The sequence below is a fragment of the Micromys minutus genome, assembly GCF_963924665.1.
Source record: "Micromys minutus genome assembly, chromosome: 27".
NCBI lineage: Eukaryota > Metazoa > Chordata > Mammalia > Rodentia > Muridae > Micromys > Micromys minutus.
In genome coordinates this window covers 23,941,097-23,963,284 of record NC_137962.1, presented here as the reverse complement: position 1 = coordinate 23,963,284, position 22,188 = coordinate 23,941,097, and the positions used below count along the sequence as shown (strand labels likewise).

At 43.2% G+C, this 22,188-nt stretch overlaps 1 protein-coding gene across 3 annotated transcripts in view; it reads right to left on the bottom strand.

Moving 5' to 3' along the window:
* SCAF11 (SR-related CTD associated factor 11) overlaps positions 1-11,174 on the bottom strand; it is a 45,225-nt gene extending 34,051 nt beyond the window's left edge. For all 3 annotated transcript variants that reach the window (XM_080939383.1, XM_080939384.1, XM_080939385.1), the window contains exon 1: positions 10,963-11,174. The gene's annotated coding sequence lies outside the window, so the exon portion shown is untranslated. The remainder of the gene's footprint in view (positions 1-10,962) is intronic.
* Between the last annotated feature and the right edge of the window lie 11,014 nt (positions 11,175-22,188).

The following is a 22,188-nucleotide window of genomic DNA, read 5'->3' as shown; positions in this document are numbered from 1 at the left end:
GGCAATGAATCACAAATCAGTAGTATACCCTCACATTTGGCAAGCAAAAGAACTAAGAGAAAAAGGTAGATGGCAATATCTGAAATGGAAACTCAAGGGTTCTTTGAAGAATCAGTTGTGTTGGATGGTGTTTTCCTGAAGTGAAGACAGGTGAAAGGCTAAGGCAGACTCGGGAAGGAACATTTTGCTGAAGCAGACACGGGACAGAGGATGTTCTGCTAAAACACACATGTGAAAGGACATGTGATGACTGATTCTTTGCTAATGACACACATGTACTGGTCCGCCTTACATTGAGTAGTTGAGCTGCATTTGTCAGGACTCCATAGAAAGAAACACACCAAAAAGCTTCTGGTAGTAGACTAATTGACTGAGCGATGTCAGCTGAGACAAACTCACGTGGAGTTTTGCTAAGTCTGACTTCAGTGTTGATGCAAGACACTTGGTGAAGCAGGACCCGTGGAGGACACATGTTTGGAGGGTATAAATAGGACTCCATGGAGTGATGGAGAGAGAACTTAGCTTGCTGGTACAGCTAGCTGTGCAATGCTTGTGGGTCTCATTTTTGCTGATCTTTGCTTTGCTGAGAAAGGCACAGCCAAGAACTTCTACCATTTCTCCGGGTCCCTCCTATTGACTCGCACCAAGGCTTGAGGCCTGGCTGTCTCTGCTAGGTTCCACAGTGGCTGATTTGTATTTGCTATCTACTGGACTGAACTGCTGGTGTATCCTGAAGTGTTTGCGAGTGCATGGAGCTGCCACTGCTGACCTGTGAACTGAACTGCCGATTTCCAGACAACACAGATGGGAGTTGCTGCAAAAAAACCTTTCTAAACAGGTCCACTCCCCACCCCATCGTTTCTTTTCCACTACCTCTGGTGGGTGGTGGACTACAGGGGAAATTAAAGCATTTAAGAATCTTCATTAAGGGATGGAGAGATGGATCAGTGATTAAGAGCACTAACTGCTCTTCCAGAGGTCCTGAGTTCAAATCCCAGCAACCACATGGTGGCTCACAACCATCTATAATGGGATCTGGTGCCCTCTTCTGGTATGTCTGAAGACAGCTACAGTGTACTTATATAATAATAATAATAATAATAATAATAATAATAATAATAATAAATTTATTTTTAAAAGTCCCTAATACAGTAATCATGGGACCTTTCTTTAAAAAAAAAATCATCATTAAAATAAATTTTGAAAAAAATTAAAGTTAGAAGTAAAGAATAAGATTTGGTCATTTTTGTTGTTGTTGCTGTTGTTAATCCTTCTCTCCCAACAAAAACATGACAATGAACAACTAACTGGTAATTCCTCCCACTCCACCAACCTTCAAAAGAATGGAAAAATAAACAAATCTGTCTCATTCCATTTGTGCTACAAAACACTTGACAGTGTTCTCCATAAATAATTGAAACTTAGTCCTCACAGTACTGTCCTGGCAGGTCTGTATTTCACAGAGGACTTGTTTCTGCTTTCTAAGATGGTGCTTTATTGTAGTAGCATCACATGACCTAACGGACAGATGGGCAAAGGTGGCCCACCTAGTCAGGCCCCTACTGCCCTTTAAAAGGAAGTGACTAATCCCATCCAAGAGGGCAGAGCACACATGGCCTAACCACCCCCAAGTGTCCATCTCACTAAACTAGGAACCAAAAGATTCAACATGAAATCTGAAGGAGACACACATACTTAAACTATGACAAAAACTCAAGAGTCCAAGATTAAAATTAATAAAAATAAATAATATAATTATGAAATATAATTATCATAAAGAATGAGAATAAACTTCATCTACAATAGGAAGAAAAAGAAAATGTTCAACATGCTGTTTCTGAATTACACTTTATTCTTTTTAAACAAAACTTTTAAATCTTTAAGTTTTAATTCCAGAACTAGTCTCTCGCTGCAGTGACCATAGTAAAATGCCTTTTAGACATGTAAAAATATCTTAGAATACCCACTATGCCCAAGGCTGCCCCTGGTAACCAGAACTCAGTGACATCCCTCACTCAGGTAACCAGACACAGTCTAGAACCCCATGATGCACACTGCACAGTATATAAGCACAGACCAAGAGCAACGCTCTGCTCTGCACATCTGGAGAGACACCACCTTGATCTGCTCTGCATCCTTAAATCAGTAATTCACATTCCTTAAATAAGCATTTGACAATCTCCAGAAGTTCTTGGCTGTGCCTTTCTCAGCAAAGGGAAGATCAGCAAAGATGTGAGAACCACGATCGTTGCACCAGCTCAGTCTCCATCAGTATCCTTGGAGTCCTACTTATACCCTCCAAACACCATGTGTCCTCCATGTGCCCTGCCTCAGTACTGTGTCTGTCTCAGCTGACATCACTCTGCCATCAGCTTGAGTGCAAGTAAGCAGCAAGAAGCAGCAGCACACCACCAGAAGCTTTTTGAAGAGATCCTCTCTATGAAGTCCTGACAAATGGAGCTCTGCTATGCAATGTAAGGTGGACCAATCAATACATGTGTATCACTAGCATCATGTGTCCTTTCACATGCTTGCTTTAGCAGAACATCCTTTCTCCTGTGTCCACTTCAGAAAAATACTCCTTCATATGTTCACCCCAGCAAAACACCATCCAACCCAACTGACTTTCCAAAGAACCTTAAGTTTCCACTTTAATCAAATATAAAAAATTTCTACCACCCTAAAAAAGAAACTATTCCCTCTCAAGATGTACATTAGGTGAGCAATTTCTCTGGTGTCCTTTCCTACCCACGTCCCCTGAAGTTCATCACTGAATTCCTTCTCCCTCTCTCATCTCCACACTCCCCTATCTGTCTCAAACACAGGAAATAGTAAGGACCAAAAACTGAGCTTGTCCTCTGACCTCCATATATGCTGTGTTATATATATATGCCAATAATACACAGAGAGAGAAAAAACTGAATTGTATTCCTAACTCCCTAAGAAACTCACTTTATGTACCAACATAAAAGTATAAGTCCCTTTGTATAAAATATGGAAAAACACGCCACACAAACAATAAAGAAAGATGGAGTAGCTATGTTATTAAAGCATACTATTTACTTTGGCTTTCCCAATAATTCCAATATTATTACTTCTGTGGCAGTGTTAAGACTCTTTAGATATGTGGATGTTTTGCCTTATTTAAGTCTGTGTATCACTCACATGCCTGGTGCCCAGAGGCCAAAGGGCCCCTGGAACTGGAGTTACAGCTGTGAATCACATGTGGTGCTGGGAACTGAACCCAGGTCCTCTGAAAAAGGAGCCAGTGCTCTGAAGAGTTCAGTCATCTCTCCTGCCATCTGTAGCAGTTTTGAAGCAATAAAGACAATTACTGCTTCATATATTTCATTCATATTATGTTACTGTCTGATTAACTGTTTCTACAGAAATACAGTACTGCACTAAAGTCACCCTACCCAAAAAGTTCTTTCAAGTGAATGACAGCTTACAAATTTTCTTCAAGTTAGTAACACTATTCTCCATTAGTACACTAATGTTACAAAATGTTTTCTTACAAGTTATCAGGCATACAACAGTGCTACAACTAGATTTACAATGAAATACCATATATAATTTGAAAGATTCACTGCTCTGGGAATTTTCAAAATAACATATTGTCTTAATGTTTTCATTATTTTATACTGTTGAACAACTACTGTGTTAGGGTATGAAGCCTGACACAGGAATATAAGGGCAATGTAAATTAAGATACTGTACTCTTTTGTATACATAAATACGAAAAATGAACAGAACTTCAAAAAGTGCCAAATTTTTAATATGGATAAGGAATGTCTAAGAAATTCAGAAGAGAGTTAACTACTAATTACAATTTAAAAAAAAACTGTTTAAAAACATTTTCAGGGGGCTGGAGAGATGGATCAGTGGTTAGGAGCACTGACTGCTCTTCCAGAGGTCCTGAGTTCAATTCCCAGCAACCACATGGTGGCTCACAACCATCTGTAATGAGATCTGATGCCCTCTTCTGGTGTGCCTGAAGACAGCTACAGTGTATTCCTATATAATAAATAAATTTTTAAAGACAAAAAAAACATTTTCAGGGCTAATTCAGTCAAATTTGTTTAGTCTGGGCCAGAAAGAAATGAGAGTGAATGGTAAGCACTAGTCTCTGGATGACAGTAAGAGCCTGGTTAAAACGCAGCTCCATCTAATAATGCAAGAGTCATACTTTATCCTGTGCCTAGCAGTCAATAGAAATAGTACCAACACTAGTCTTTAAAGACTGCATTAATGAATGCAGTGTTATCTATCAACCACTGCTGGGACCTGTTGATACAGTTCATGTTGTAGTGACCCCAACCATAAAATTAGTTCATTACTACATCATAACTGTGACTTTGCTGTTACAAATCGTAATGTAAATATCTGATGTGTATGGTATCTGAAATGTGACCCAAGAAGTCATGACCCACAGGTTGAAAACAGCAGCAGTGAGCGATAAGTTGTCTTAACTGTCAAAGTACTTGCCTTACAAGCAACCTAAGTTTTATTCTCAGATTTGTGTGCAGAGTGAGTTGCATTAAGCAAGAACTGTTTTGAAGGTTTCTAAGGATGCTTTTCCCTGGCATTAAACACAAACACTTTCCAATATCCTTAAGTTCTGTTTGCTCACAGTTGAAAGTTCAGAACATATACAACTAAGTACTTTTTAAATAAAAGACAATAAAAGTCTAACCTTACTGTTGGGGGAGGAAAAAAGACTTGTGGAGCTAGTTCCTGGTATGCAAGATGCCCAACTTTTTCGTCTCTTATTTTCTATCTCACATTCAACACCCACTCATCCCAACCCTCCCCCTAGAAAGTAAGTTCTCAACATACTCAAAGCAACTGAAAAAAAGGCTAACAGAAACAGCACTAAAAGACTCTTTCACTGACCAAATCTGGACATGTAAAGATAAATAAATAAGAATCAAGTTTAACAAATGGGCCTCAGAATTCTTTCCTACAAAATACCAGTTACTAAGACCTTAAGATTTTCTAGGTTAACAGTCTAAAGAGACATTAGAATGAAATGTAAACCGGATTGCTTTTGTTACAAAATTACTAAGGAAATTAGCAAAACAATGAGGTCTGAGGCTAGGTAGTAGTAATATACCAAGACTAATTATTTGACCTTGATACTTACATTATAACTAGTAAGAGAACTGGGTGCCATGAATCCCAGCACTTGGGAGGCAAAGGAAGGTGGATTTTTGTGAGTTTGAGTCTAGTCTACATAGTGAGTTCCAGAATAGCCAGGGCTACACAGTGAGACCCTGTACTAAAAAGCAAAATCAAATTACAACAGAACAGAAATGTATTCATTTAAGATGAAAGACTGCATCTGCAATTGAATCAAATGGTTCAGGGTTTTTAAAAAATGCTTAGACTTACAACTCTTCTAAAATTTTTGATTAAGTAACCTACAAAACTTACTCTAAAGTAGGTTTAGAGCAGTGGTTCTCAACCTGTGGACCATGACCTTTACAGCAAATTCTATCTCCAAAAAGCATTCACATTACAATTCATAGCAGCGGCAACAAAAACAATTTTATGGTTTGGGGTCACCACAACATGAGAAACTATATTAAAGGGTAGCAGCATTCAGAAGGAAAAAAAAAAAAAAAAAAAAAAAAAAAACTCACTGTTTTAGAGTGAACATTTTTCCTTTTGGGGGTGGGGGTGAGGAGTTTAGAGATAGTCCTTGTACCTATTAAGCTATGCTCTACCATCCAACTAAATCACCAACCCCTTCACTTCTGCTTTTTATAAGAGTTTTCGTATTTAGGAGATTCTCAATGACTTATTCTATAACTACCAAGGTTCAGTCAGGTAACCAACCACAGGTAACCACACTCTCCAGTTCCCCAACACCAGCAGATGTCTTGTTCTCAGCAATGGAGCTAGACAGACAATATTTACATGACAGAACTGTCCTGGACAGCAGTGATCTAAAGGCTGGAAGGACAACTGACAGAATGCCTATCTAGAAGGCGACATTAGATGACCCTACAAACAGAGAAGGAGCAGAAACTACAACACTTACGTCATTTTATCTAGAGGTTCAAGTCACTTCTGTAAAACAGACTAATACATCTATTATTACAAAGGTACTGCAAATAAAAGGTAAGGTATCTACAGCAAATTGGCTGCCAGTAATTATTAACATCAGGTGTCTTATATACTTTGGGTTAATAATTTCTTAAACTGATTTCAGCACTTTTAAAACTAGTTGAGCAATATTACAAGCACCAATTTGAAAAAAAAAAAAAAAAAAAACCAAAAACTAAAGGTCCTACTTGGTCAATAAAGCCAATGTGTTTCATACTGTTATATCTAACAAAACTGTAATTCTTATCCAATGTTAATCCACATTCGACCTTACTAACTACACTCCCCTTGAGACACTTTGTGGCTTCTGTAACAACACATTCAACTCAGGCTCCTCTGACCTTCAGTGTTCTCTGGGAGCTCACATTCTTCCAGTAAACTTAAGATCACTGTGTTTCCATTCTAGGGCATCTCTATTTTTCTTCTAGTTACAATCCCTCCCATGGGCAATTTCATCTATATCTATTATTCCAATTACCTAGTCAATGTTTTACATCTCCCCTGACTCCTGCTGAAAGCCTCCACACAGATCTTCCATATATACTATTGCTGCCTCTCCTTCAAGGCCTAGCACCATAATGCCAATTCAGTCTATCCTACCAAACTATCAGAAAAAAAAAAAAAAAAACCAAAAAAATCCAACAGAGCTTCTAAAAGAACTTTCTTAAAAGCAAAAGACAGGTCATACCACTTTGCTTTTAGCTAAGTACTCTAGGATTTCTATGTTTCCACAGATGGCAGATTGAAGGCCATAAACTGCCACTCTTCTCTTTAAAAGGACTCCTGGGCTACAGGGGGTTAGCTCAGCAGTTTAAAAAAAAAAAAAAAAACACTTGCTGTTCAATAATAAGAAGCAGAGTTTGAATCCCAGCCATCAAGCAGCTCACAAGCACCTGTAACTGAAGTTTTGACCTCTGCAGGCACCTAAGTGCACTTGTGAACAGACTCAAGAGACACATACATGTGTGCACACTTAAAAAAAAGTGGACTCTGTGAACATGTTCTATATGCATGAACGTAAATAATTTGGCAAATTATTCAGGAGTTGAGACTTACTAAACTTTAAAAACCTACAATAAAAACTATAATTTAAAAAACTATAATACTAGCTTTAATAGTTACAGAACACACATGAATCCATGAAACAGTTGTCACTTATCTACTACAATGCTACATGTTGTTCAAATTTATAGGAGTAAAACATTGACAAAATGGCAAACCCTGGGCCAGTGAGATGACTCAGCAGGTAAAGGCAATAATACAAAGTCTGGTGCTTTATTCTGATACCTAAGGTCCTTAAGAAAATCTCTTCCCTCGGTTGTCCTCTGAACTCCATTCATGAGCTGTATGTGCACACGCACATACACTTGCAATATGAATAAATATAATAAGAAAGAAAAAAACTAAGACAACAAAAGCCTGTTCTTACGGAAGCCGAATTAGACTGAAGAAACTGATAAACTTGTTAATAATTTAACAGTAGTATGTTAGAAAGAGATAAAATGCTTTGGGGAAAAAAAACTGACATAAAATGGAATAGGAAGCATGGGAGATGGGGATGCTGTCTCAGATGAACAGTCAGAGAACACTTCTGTAGCACTGGAGAAATGTGGTTGGAGAAAAGGTAAAAGGATGGAGTCAGAGAAGAAGCCTAAGTAACTTCAGAGCATGTAAAGGCCACAGTGAGAACTATGGATTCACTGAGACTGAGAAAGAAAGCCATTTAAGAAGATAATCTAATACAAAAGGCTCATTCTGCTGGAGTATGTTAAAGACTGTGGGTTAACAAAGATAAGTGTGGTGCTGTCATGTTTGTCTTTTCAGGAAGTTATTTTCCAAGCCAAAAAAGATTAGTGTTTTAAAATTCTCACACTGAAATTTTATTGTGCCAAAACTTTAATTTTTAAAAAAGAACAAAATTCAAAGATAATTCTTAGGTATAAAATTCAAGATCTATTTTTCAATTAATGTATTACTATTGTGCTAGGGGTAGGGATGTACAACATGCACACTTACTAAGGCCAGAACAACTTTCATCTTCATATGTGTTCCAAGGACTGGACACTCCAGTGGCCTTTACCCAATGAACCATCTCAAGCCCACAAAAGTCCCCTACTACCAGACTGACTATTTTAACACTAGGCTCTTCAGGTTACTACAGTCACTGCTCCGACGTAAACAAAGTGCAAGGTGAGGAACTGAATTTTAAGAATTTGGGTTTGGAAACTAGAAAGATGGCTTAGCAGGTCTTCGAAAGAATCAGAATTCAGTGGTGGTTTTGGTAGTTCACAACTGTCTTTAACTCTAGCTCCAGATCACATGTAGATTTACGCTAAGTCAGTACATGACTGGACAGGGAGAGGAGGTGGGAAAAAGGAGAGGAAACAGAAGAGGAGGAGTCAGAGGAGAAGTTAAAGAGGAAGGAACGGGAACAGAAAGACAGTTAACAGCAATTTATAAGGGATCTCTTAGGAGGGGAACAGAGCATAGAGGTAAATCTGCCCAAAATAGACGCACAGTTTGTGTTCCTAATTACTGAGTTGTGTTTTCACTGAATGGGTTTATTTGGGTTGAAGAGGATATCGCAACAATCACATACCTTTTTCCTGACCTCCATGGACATATATAAGTAAATAACAAAATAAACCTTTTTTAAAAAATGGCCTGGGGTTTAAAGCCAGTACAACTGTAATTTCTAGCACTTGGGAGGATCAGAAGTTCAAGGCCAGGCCACCATGAGCTACAAGATAGATAAAACTCATCTGATTTTCAGTAAAAACAATTTATGTTACTAAAAAACAAGAGCAGATGCTGGGATGCACGGTGCACAGTATTGTGTGACTAGCTTTTATTACTTGGAGGCACACTGCCTCTCAGAATGGCGATTACAACTATCTTGCACTGAAGTAACTGAAATGTGCAGTTAGTAGGATGATGAGGACGGACCATCGTACATCATCACTAAAGGCATCTGCTAGTGATGAAATGACAGCAATGTTAGGCGGGTTTCATGAAAGCCGCTCATAAAATGACTGGTGCTCTAGGAAGATGAAAAGTTGAGAATACTGAATAGAAGACCCAAAACAACTTGAAGGAATTCCAGGAAAAAAATTCTTAAAATTTTCTCTGTACCACATTTTTAAATGATCTAACCTTCACTGTCTTTTGTATTTTTCTCCTTTGTCATATTGAATCCTGCCTTTTCAGTATATTTACGGAAGGGCAACTGCATTCAAGTTTAACCCAACTAAAAACTTAAAAGGTACTTCAATTGGAAAAATAAATCCTGCTACAGTGAAACTGAGTGATTGTTTACTTAATTACAAGCACTGGAAAAAGAAAAGAAAAAAAAAAATTAGGTAAAGAAAAGCTATAGTAAGAACTGCTAATCTTGGAAAAACTGACCCAAAGTGGGACAATGATGGGAAATGCCTTTAATCTCAACACCGCAGAGGCAGGCAGATCTCTGAGTTTGAGACCAGCCTAATCTACAGAGTGGGTTCCAGGATGGACAGGGCTACAAAAAACGCAAATTTTTATGTAGAGATATTTTAAATTTTTTGCCTTTTCTACTGAGTAAAAAACAACAACAACTACCAATCTTTTAAATAATAGTAAAAGGGTTAAGTCGAGTGCCAAAGAGGGGAGGCGCATATGGTGTGGAGAGACAGGATTGCACAATACAATTTTACTAAAAGTACGGGTTAAAGACAAGAGCTAAGAATCTATTGCCTTCACTGTTGTGGAGCTGCAGAAAAAAAATGCATGAGTTATCTTCCTTGAAGACAAGAAAACGCATGTATTGATATGTTTTTCCCAAAATTTAGAAAAAAACTCCGAAAACTGCCCAAACTGGGAGAAATTTTAATACTAGCATCTATTATAAGGCATACTAAGAACTTTTTCATCAGTTTTGCCTAAATAGTTTAGTTTGCTGCTAGTATAGGGATGGTAGCCAAAATATGTAATCCAAAATGAATGGGGGTAAAAGCTGTGACCAACACTGTAAAACCGGGTAGTTTTACATAGTACAACCAGAATGTAAAAGTTACACTATGTACTGTTTACTACATCACACATGAAGATGATTAACTCTGCACTACTGTAATACCGTAGTATATATATTGACCCATGGGGAGTGTAGTTTCAATTCCCCGTTTCAATCTGGGAATGTTTCCCTCAATCGCAACCGGGTGTCTTAAATTCCCCGCGATCCCTGCAGGACGAGCATCTCTCTGTAAATCTCCTAAATGGTACAAATTCCCCGGGTCTAAGACGGAGTGAGTGGTCAGCCTGAGTTCCGGTCTCCTGGCCGGTTAGACCGTCGTCAGCCCAGGCAGCGGGTTTTTAAAAAGAAGAAGAAGAAGAAGAAGAATAAAACTGAGGCGGGGGTGGGGAGGCGGCCGCCGAGGGAAAGGCCGAGGCCAGGCGGCGGCTCTTCCTCATTCAGGCGCTGGAGAGGTCACAGCCCAGTGAAGTTTGGTTACACCAGCGGGGCCGGGAGGCTCGGAGACCAAGGCGAACTCCAGGGTAAAGCAGCCAGCCTGGGAGCGCCTGGGAGCGCCCGGAAGCCCGGCCGACACGTTTCCACTGTGGGTGGGGGAGCTGCGGGCCGGGCCTGGAGCCCCTTCCTGCCTCGGCCGAGGCCCCGCAGCCCGCGCCGTCCCCGCTCCTAGGCCCCGCGCGCGCCGAGACCGGACCTCCGCCCCGCGCCGCCCGGGGCCGCGGCTCCAACTTTGCTCGCAGCGAGAGGCGCCGCCCGAGCCGCGCGCGAGCCCCAAACTTTGCCCGGCCCGCGCCCCCGCTGCCACCCGGGCGGCCCGTCCGCTCTCCCCGGCCGGCCGTGTTTACCTCAGGCCGAGGTCCAGGCGTCGCTCCGGCGGCCGCGCCAGCGCAGGAGGCCCGGTCTCCGTCAGTCCGCCGCCAAGTTCTGCACCATGGACTCCTCCGGCCGCTCGGAAGCGCGCGCGGCCCACGGGCTCGGACGGCCGGGTCGGGAGCACGCAGCCACGCAGCAGTAGACCCGGGCAGCGCTGCTCCGCGCGGCTTGCGCCACCGCCGCTCCCCTCCCCCGCCGTGTCTGGCGGCTCCCTCCCTTTCTCCCTCCCTCCCTCCCTCCCTCCGCGGGGCTCAGCCGCGCCGCCACAGGTCGGCGCGCTGTGGTGACGACGCGGGCGGGCGGGCGGGCGGCTGGACGGGCCGCACGCAGCCTGCGAGCGGGCGCCGCAGTGCTCCCACCGGACCTCCAGGGGGCGCCGGCAAGCTGCGACGGACGGACGGACGTGGTGGGCGGGGCACGCCGCCTGGCCGGAGAGCCGGAGCTCCGGCGGCTGCGAGTGGCCGGGGCTTCTGGGAAACATTCTTCTCGCCCCGCCCTCCTGCCCACTCGGAACGCAACGCGCACGCGCCGCGCCCTGGCCTTTCCCTCTCCTCCCCCCAGCTCTCTCTGGTGGCCTTTCCTGGCAAGGACCTTGGGGAAAATAAAGATGTTTTGGAGAGTCCGCAGTCCTGAGAAGGACTCGTGCGTTGTTGGCACGGATGAAGTGCACGGCCAGCTGCCTTAGGCGCACGTGCGCGGCGGCCCGCCAGCCGGGGACAATCTCCCACGCCCTAAGCCCGCGTCACCGAGGCTAAGCGAGCCGGCTGGCTGTTAAGTGCTTCCACTTTCAATTGCTCGGCGATGTCCTGCCCTGCAGCGCCCTAGGATCTTTTGTTTCGCCTCAGAAGTGTCTTTACAGGCTGTTCGTCTGGCGCTGGCTTTTTCACCTCCTGCCCCTCGCTCTCGCCTCTGCTAGTTGTCCTCTTGCTACCCGCGCTGTCGCCTGGCCACCCCAGCCGGGACTCTTCCCTCCCCACTTCGAGCCCAGCCAATCACTGAAATCCCCGCGTCCTCCCAGACTGCTGGCTGCAACGTCCCCTTTCCCTCTGATCTTGTCGCCTCCCTGGCACCTTCATCCTGGGCTGTTTGGCTGTTGAGTGCCTGTCACGGATTGGGATGGTGTCTCACCCAGCTCTTGACAGAAAGGGACTGGGTAAATATAGGAATGCATGAATGGCAGGCAGCCTTCTCTCCTTTGCGATGCACTATCTTCATAGGTTTGGAAACGCGATGGTGTTGATGTATGCGGGTGTTTTGCAGTGATTTAGAGGTGTCAAAATACTTTGTTCTAACGAAACAAAACTTTCTGAGGGACCTTTCTCTTGTAATGACGACGACCGAAGCTGGTGATTAGGAGGACCTAAAAACCTGTTGAAACTGTTGTGCCACAGAATCTTATCAACGGCATGGTTAGCCATCCTGCAGAGATGAAGTTTAGCTTTCTGTGTACACTCAGGCTCCAGAATTCACCCTAGAGAATCTTATCAGTATGAGTATTTCCCGGTGAAAATGTACAACACAACGTCCTTTTGTACGTATTTTTTTAATGCAGAATCCCACTATGCAGACCAATCCTCAAACTCCCGATCTCCTACTTCAAATTTATTGCTCTACTTTTGTTCATAACACTTAAAATCCACTCTGTAACCATCGTGCTGGTTAACAGAGCACCCGAAACGACTCCTCCTGCCTAACTAAAACCGTGTGTTCTTGGACCACCTCCCCCTCCCCATCATCCACCTCCCACCCACACAACACTCTTATTAGAAAAGAAGGTGCACTGTAATAAGCTGTCTCTTGTTCCCAAGGAGAGAGACCCCGCCTACTTCTATATACAGTATTTCCCCTCTTTACTGTGCTTGCATGGTAAAAACGTGGTTTGTTTCCAGTTTCTTCTTTTTTTTTTAACTTATAATAGGATGACTATAAAATGGATGGCTCAAGTAGGTGTAGTTGGCCTACTTGTTAATATTTTAGATTCACTGATAATAATAAACAACTGAGGGCTGGGGAGATGACTTACTAAGTGCTTACCACACAAGCATGAGGGCCTGAGGCTGACTCCCCAGAACCGGTGTAGAGCCGGGCACCATAGCAGGCATCTGGAATTCCATGCTCTCACCGAGAGAAAAGGTGCCAAAGGAGAGACCTCAGGAGCTAGTGTGTGACCAGCCTTCTCTCAGTGACTACAGGCCCCACCTATAGAGAAGGCAAGATTCCATACCCAAGGTTGTCCTCTGACGTCCACATGTGCACTGTGGGGCACGTACACTTTCACTTGCACAGAGAAGTGCTCCATGAACATACATGTACATACAAATGAGTTTTTGTTATTTTTTTTTTTGTGTATGGGTATTTTGCTTACATGTATGTCTGCGCCATACTTTTATGTTATTATTTAAATTTTATTTTATTTTTTTAATTGAACAACTAAAGATAAACGTACAGATCTTAAATGCATTTTTGCATAACAGTATATGAATACATTCTTGTCAGTACTTGATTTTTTTTTAAAGGTTTGATAGTGTGATTAAGATCTTACTAGTTACAATGAGCATACAGTACATGTAAAACAAGATGTAACCTGGAAATAGTCAAAGTTTTCTTGGTTGTACCACATTGTTTACAGTGCCCATGGAGGTCAGAAAAGGGAGACAGCCCCTGGAGCTGCACTTGCCGATGGTTATGAGCCAGCGTGTTGTTGCTGGTACTCAACCCCAGCTCATCTGGAAGAGAAATGCTAATAATAGCTATCTCTCCAGCCCCATAAAAAGAGAATTGCTAAAAACTACAAATGGTGCACATAAAAATACCTTCACTGAAATGCACAATTGGGGTGTGCTTTCCCGAGCAACTGTCCTTTCACAGTGTAACAGAAGCCCATGTGGCAGCTTTGAAAACAAAAGGGTCAATGTATAGATCTTCATGGGTTCATCAGAAATAATTGCTATAATCTGTCTTTTACCAATAGAATGCAAAACAAAATTCGCATTAAGAGAAGAAGTCATGGTATAAAGACCTTGGATTACTTAACCCCTTGGCAGTTTTGGACAAATAACCCCATGTTTTTTATATTCAGTTCTTATATAACAGAGGGAGTCTTCAGTTTAATCTGTATAGTGTGTTTACATCAACAAATTCAAAAGGTTTACTGTTAAGACACATGAACAAATTGTAGTCAAATATGCTATGCCCATATAAAGAATGGAAAATAAAGGCTGCAAGGAAAACTTATTTTATAGGAATATCACAAAATAATATAGCTTTAGTAAAAAACTAATATTCTACTCAAGAAAAATGAACCTCCAAATACAAATACAGTGTCCTTTTTTTAAGGACTTTAAAAAAGATTTATTTATTTATTTTATATATAAGTACATTGTGGCTGTCTTCTGACACACCAGAAGAGGGCATCAGATCTCATTACAGATGGTTGTGAGCCACCATGTAGGTGCTGGGATTTGAACTCAGGACCTCTGGAAGAGCAGTCAGTGCTCTTAACCACTGAGCCACTTCTCCAGCCCCTAAATACAGTCTCTTAACCCTGATCAACATAGCCAAGCACAGATGTAGTCAGTGATGTGCCCCATTAGCACTCTGCATTGTAAGTCAATAACGCAAGCCCTCCTAGCTCCAAACCAGCCACTGGTAAATACACATAAATGATCATACACCATGCAATACCCTAGCTGTGAGCTTTGAACCATGGGGAAAATTGCTATAGGTGTGGGTGACACCAGAACCCACAGCCCTAGCACTCAAATCGGGGCTGGTCAGTCCTGGCATCAGCCCCTTTACACCACCAAGCAAATACTGTGGCCAGCCATTGCTGACATGTTCAAGTCCATGTCATTTTCCCTGTGTTTCAAGTTATCCAAGATACATCACCTACCAGAAAGCTGTTCTCTCTGATGTCCTACCCTCTAGCAGATGCTAACAAGAACTGGGTTCTGTGTGTTGTTAGTCCATGATGTGCAGGTAATAGTTGTCAAACAGCAGGGCAGAGACATCTTCAAAGGCGAGCAGGGCCAGTTTGCTATGCCAAATGTCCTGATTACCCTGAGAATATAACAAGCAACGCTCCACTGGTAGTGACTGACTACAGACAGCGCGTTTGGCATCAGAACAAAATCTTGGCTGCAGGCAGATACTTCTGTCCTCAGAGGCAAAGTCTTTCAGCATTGGTAGCTGATTTTTTCCTCAACCAGACAAATTTTAATCATAAACCAGACCAATGTCCACCCTCCAGGAAATATAGATGCTCTAGACATGCAAGAGCGGCTTGACTGCACCTCCACAACACTACCTTGGTCACCCAGTCCATGTGCCAAGTTTGCATAATCACTCTCCTAGACAATGAGTTTATTGCAGTCCGTCTCAAACACCACCTCCCACCCCATGTGTCCCTGGAAGCGCTGGGTCCTTCCTAGCATTCCATCTCAGCAGGCCAGTGTTAGCCTAACACAAGCGTCTGCCCATCAGATTTCACTGTTATCCAAGCGTGGGTCTGGATGCTGTAGGCAAGCTCCCTGGGCTTCCACCTCAGGGCTTGGCAGACAAGTCACCTGACTGTACAGAGACGTTCACCTTGGTATCAGTATCTACTCTGGCACTATGTCCAGTTAATGATAAGATTTCTAAGGCTTCATTCTCAAAATAGCCTTCAGATAAACCTCTTCCGGTACAAAAACGTCCTGAATGAAATCCGTGTCCACAAGAATGTCTACCTGCAGCCTGCCACGCTTCCAGTGCAGATGCCAGCCTCCACTGTTTATAGAGACAAGTCAGCATGAGTGCAGTCTGAGGATCAAGACACTTTAGCACATAGAAACTGAACCCCCAGGAAAGGAGTTTGAGGAGAGCATCGTGTTATGAAAGAAGATGCCTGGGCTGATTGGTCTCATTCAGACAAATCAGGTGATCCAGAGTTTCATTTTTCTGCAAATCTGTTAGGAAAAGAAATGTAACAGAAATAATATCGAGTCATGTCTCAAAGTCCTTTCTTTCCATACGTTTATGAAAATATTTCCTTAAGAGAGCCTGACAGTGGCTGAAGTCACTCCTGGTCATAGTACCGGGGACTGCAGACAAGAGACATGTTATTTGCCTGTTTGTGTGTTATTTTTCAATTTATTAAACATCTTGATGCATGTGTATAACACATTCTGGTTGCGATTATTACTCCTGCTGGACTTTCATTGTCTCTCACCTCTTGTTTCCCAGCTCCTACCCCAATTCACAACTTTTTGTTTTGTTTTTGTTTTTTCTTTGTGACCCACCAGGTTTAAACAAGGCCCTTTGCATGGACACAGGTTTAATGCTCTCCACAGAGCTAACCATCTGGACAGAGTTTATATCAGTGACGATAACGACTTCCTCTTCTCCAGTAGCCCCCAACCACCATTAGCTTCCCAAGGCTCATTCCTGTGCAGGATCTGTGCTGCAGAGCCCTTTTTTAGGGACAAACAAGAACAGAGTCACAAAATAACCTTCAAGTAAGCACAGACAAATGGAGGACAGGAGACACTGCAGCTCTTTATTGGTGAGTTGAGGCTTGAATGTTTCATATTATTTTAGAGAGATATTTACTGATTCTTATAAAGAGCTGCAGACAGACTAGATTTAAAAACTAGTCACAAGTATCTTTTTTGTCTTCAAGAAACACCCCTCACTAACAAGAAACACCCCTCACTAACAAGAAACACCTACAGACATAGTGTCAAAGGGCAGAAAAAGTCTTTCAAGTAAATGGACACTAAAAAGTTGGCATAATTATTCTGGTAAAGTTAGTAGATAAACTTCAAGCCAAAATTAGAAGAAAAAATTAATAAAGTTCATCAAGACAATGGTGTTAAATACATGTATGTACCAAACAGTAGAGCCCTCTCTTTCATAAAACACTAATGAACATGAAAGGTAAATTTTGGTATACAATAGTAGGTGATTCTAGGCCCCCACTGTGACTGTCAACTTGACAGACATAGAATCACTCTGGGCTTGTGTGTAAGTGAGTTTCTAGTGGGCTAACAGAGGAGGGAAGATTCTCCCTAGATGTGTAAAGAACCATTTCATGGGCTGAGGCCCTAAAGCAAGCAGACCACCAGTTTTCGTATCTTTCTGCTCAGTGTTGATGTAATGAACCAGCTCTCTTCCTTTCTCCATGATGAACTATACCTCCTCCAACAATATTCCTAAATAAACCCCTTCTTCCTGAAGTTACCCCAGTTACGCATTTGATAATAACATTGACATTTCCATAAAGGTAATTAATGTACTTATCTGTGTCTTTATATAGGTCATTCAACTATGTTTCAGCATCCTCAAAAAAATTCTAGGTTAAACTATACCATACATCAAATGGACTTAACAAATATATACAGAATATTCAACAAATATGGAATAAACACCCTTCTCAACAGCCCCTATGACCTTCTCTAAAACTGGTCATATTCTAATCAGAATAGGAAATCTGGAGAAAACTTTGAGATAATCATGCTTGGGTCTGAAATGAGAAGACCAAATCTTATCTCTAGATGCACTTTTCAGTGAGCAAAACCAGCATGTGACAATATATCTTTAATATTATCCATACTCCAAAGGCATTTGTTTCTCTATAACTGAGAAGTAGAAGCAACATCAAGTGTATTTAGGCTTGGTGGGGCAGAAACAAAGGCAGAACACAGGTGTCTTAGGTAGGATGTCATTGCTGTGGAGAGTCACCATGACCAAGGCAACTCTGATAAAGGAAAACATTTAATTGAGAGTGGCTTACAGTTTTAGAGGTTCAGTCCATTATAATCATGGTGGGTTTTAAATGCGCAGCTATCTTGGAGTATTTCTGTTCCTGTAGGCAGCCCATATTCCTGCAAATTATCCCAAAATGCAACACACAGCTTCACCAAGTTGAACTTCAGTGGTGCCTTAGCTTGTGTTTTATTTGCTGCAAAGAGACATCATGACCGCAGCAACTCCTGGACAACATTTAATTTGGGCTAGCTTATAGTTTGAGAGGTTCAGTCCATTGTTATCATGGTGGGAAGCATGGCAGCATCCAGGCAGATCTGATGCTGGAGGAACTGAGAGTTCTACATCTTGATCCAAAGGCATCCAGGAGGAAGGTCTCTCTTCTATACTGGGCAAAGCCCACCTACACAGTGACACTCTCCAACAAGGCCACACCTCCCCCAACAAAGCCACACCTCCCCCAACAAGGCCACACCTCCCCCAACAAGGCCACACCTCCTCCAACAAGGCCACACCTCCTTCAACAAGGCCACACCTCCCCCAACAAGGCCATACCTCCTAATAGTGCAACTTCCTATGACCAAACATTCAAATACATGAATTTATGAGGGCCAAATCTATTCAAACCACCACAACAGGTATAGCATAAGGAAGTCCCAAGAACAGGAGAATGAATATCTTATCTCAGTCAGAGGAAGAGGTCCTGAAAACCCAAAGGAAAGCTCCCTCCATAACCTTTACCTTCAGTCTCCTGCCCAGGCTATGCAACAAAGGGTCTTTTTGGTACCAAACAACTGAGCACAAATCCTTCCATCACTCTGAATGGGTCTCTTGACTCACCAGTTGTCCAGACTGCTATATTACCTGGCTCTTGGTGGAGATAAAGAAAGGAGGGGCTGCTCCACTTTGGCTCACCTTGGTAGCCATTGTGTGCCCTTTAGCACAAGCCTACCTTGCTGGGACCTCATCATGCAGACCTCAGCCCAGTAACATACAGGGCCCAGCCAGGTAAGACTTTATGGCTTAGTCGGGTGGTGGTAGCACACTCCTTTAATTCCAGCACTTGGGAGGCAGAGGCAGGCAGATCTCTGAGTTCTAAGTCAGCCTGGTCTACAGAGCCAGTGTACAGAGCAAGCCAGGGCTACACAGAGAAATGCTGTCTTGAAATAAAACAAACCAACAACAACAACAAAAACCCCTTTATGGCACCATTCAGATAGAGGAGCCCCTTGGGCGAAGACGATCAGGAGCTCACTAGGTTCGAGTTCTATGAGAGACCCTAAGTGGAACTGACAACAGGGATAAAAGGAGTTGAGACTGAGACCCTGAAGGGTGGAGAACTGAGAAGAAACAGAAGATCTGGTTGGGAAGGAGGGGCCAGATAAGGACAGTGAAAGACAAAGGGGCCTGGAAGGGAAATTGTAACTTCAATTTTTTTAACACCTATTTTTAATGGTGGTTCTTAAATGTTTTAACCTCCCTTCTGTCCCACCACCCACCATAGAAAAGAAAGGTTATGGGGAAAGTGGACCTGTTTTGAAAGGTTCTTTGGAGCAACTCCCATCTGTGTTGTCAGGAAATCTGCAGTTCAGTTCACAGGTCAGCAGCAGCAGACGCAGCTCGATCCACTTGCAAACACTTCATGGGGGCACCAGCCGTCCAGTTTGGTAGAGTCAGGATAGCAAACAGAAATCCACAGCAGTGGCACTACCCAGCAGTGACAGCCAGGCCTCAGCCTTGTCTCAAGTCAGTAGGAGGGACCAGCAGGAATGCCAGGAGAAGTTCTTGGCTATGCCTCTTTCAGTGAAGCAAAGATCAGCAAAGACAGGAAATCAACAAGCCTTACACAACTAGCTGTACCAGCAAGCCAAGCTCAACCTCTGTCCCTGTCTGTCGGGCCCTTATATACCCTCCAAACAACAAGCATCCTCCATGAGTCTTGCTTCAGCACGTGAATCTAACGTAGCAAAACTCCACGTGAGTCTGTCTCAGCTGACATTACTCTGACAATCAACCTCAGACTGAGGAAGCAGCCACAGAGAGCCACAGCAAACCACCAGAAGGTATTTTTGGCACATTTCTCTCTGTGAAGTTCTGACAAATGCAGCTCAACTATAATGTATGGTGGACCAATACATGCGTGTTGTTGGCAAAAAAAAACAAAAAAAAAAACAAAAAAAACCCTTCATCACGTGTCCTTTCGAGTGTTTGCTTTAGCAGAACATCCTCTCTCCTGTGTCTGCTTCAGTGAAACGTTCCTTCACGAGTCTGCCTTAGCCTTTCACCTGTGTCCACTTCAGGAAAACAGTCCTTCACATGTTTGCCCCAGAAAAACATCTTCCAACACAACTGACTCTCCAAAGAACCCTTGAGTTTCCACTTCAGAAAATGGAAGGGTCAGCTCTGGCATCTGTAGATGAAAGACAAACAGAAACCAGATAGAACCAGAGTTTACTGGAACTCCCAGTATAACCCCAGAAAGGGATTAGCACCAGTCCTGGGACACAAGCAACAGGGGAAGTGTGTGACTCTCCCTCAAGGGTGAGGCGCATACCCTGGGTTGGCTTCTAGTTAGCACTAAGTCAAAAAGAGCTTAGAGAACAGACCAGCTTTCTTGTCCTTGAGACAAAGTGAGACCAAGACACCAACAACGAAAACCAATATTCTCTTGTCAGAATCTGCCCAGACCGCATTCATTATTCACACAATTGGCCACCCAGTCACTCAACGCCCTGTCTTCGTACAGTCTTGGGAGGCAGAGTCAGACAACCTCTGTTGTCAGCATCTCAGTGTAGAGTGAAGGCTCCTTGTCGGGCTTCTCAGTCCAGCTCTGTCCCCCATTTTAATAGGGCTATTTGATCCTCTTGGTTCTAACTTCTTAAGTTCTTTGTATATATTGGATATTAGCCCTCCCAAAGAGGGGTTCTTTCAGTCCTTCTTAAAAAGGGGAACAAAATATTCACAGGAGAAAATGCAGAGTCAAAGTCTGGAGCAGAGACTGAAGGAAAGGGCATCCAGAGACTGTGGGGGATCTATCCCATCTACAGCCACCAAACCCAGAGAATATTGTGGGTGCCAAAAGGTACATGCCTGACATAGGTGTCTCCTGGGAGGCTCTGCCAGAGCCTGACAAATACAGAGGCGGATGTTCACAGCCAACCACTGGACTGAGAATGGAGTCCCCAGTGGAGGAGTTAGAGAAAGGACTGAAGGAGCTGACGGGGTTTGCAACCACATAGGAAAAACAACAGTATCAACCAACCAGACATCCCCAGAGCTCCCAGAGACTAAACCACCAACCAAAGAGTACACATGGAGGGACCCATGGTTCCAGCAACATATGGAGCAGAGGATGGCCTTGTCGGGCATCATGAGAGGAGAGGTCCTTGGTCCTGTGAAGGCTCAATACCCCAGTGCAGGGGCATGCCAGAGCAGGGAAATGGGAGGGAGTAGGTGGGTGGGGGAGCACTCTCATAGAGGCAGGGGGAGGGGGGATGGGATATGGGGATTCCAGAGGGGGAAAACAGGAAAGGGATTAATATTTGAAATATAAGTAAAGAAAATATCCAATAAAAAATAAAAATAAATAAATATTTCAAAAAAAAAGAAAGAAAGAAAAAGAAAAAAAAGGGGGGGGGCTTCTCAAGAGACCTATTCTCCTTAGACCTTAAAAAGGTTCTTTCTCAAGAGACCAGTAGTTATTCATTTATTTACATCCCAAATGTTGCCTCTCTCCCAGTCCCCCCCCCCCGTGCTTGAAGAGTTCCTCCCCTCCCCCTCCCTTCCTCCCTCCGTACATGCTGGCGAGACCCTTTTTTGACAAGAACTGACTTCAGTATACAGACTTACCTCCTAGGAGTGTCAGAAGGAATTGATCCATTTTTGTGTCCAGGATGTGGCAGTCATTCCAGATCTCTCTGGACTCAGTGGTGGGCATGGAGCCCTGGAATGTTGTCAGGGGTTATCTCCCCTACAACCTCTCCACTGGCCAGGAAGGTCTGAGTCCTATGTATGTATGGGATGATCTCACTGGGGTCTCAATATATCCAGGTAAGAAAGTTATGGACCACCACACATATAGAGCCAAAATAGGGTCTCTTATTTTAAGCCAGTGACCAAGAGCAGGTTATCGCCTCAGAAAAAAACCCTTAGCATCTAAGTTCATGAGGCAAGAACCACAAAACCACAATGTCAAGTGTAAGTGAGGAGAATCTGGTAACATATTTGCTTTGATTGCACAGTCAGTAGACTAACTGTTTTGGCTGTGCACCTGGTCAGAGTCATGGACAGTCTGGAGAATATGGCCCAGGAAGCTATGACTGCTCAGGGGCTAGGGCTGAAGGGCACCTGCTCAGGTACAGATGGAGTCAGGGTGGGGTCAGGACAAAGTAACATTCACAGACACATCGGTGCCCATTTAGAAATACCTGCATTTTAAAATGTACTCACTTTTC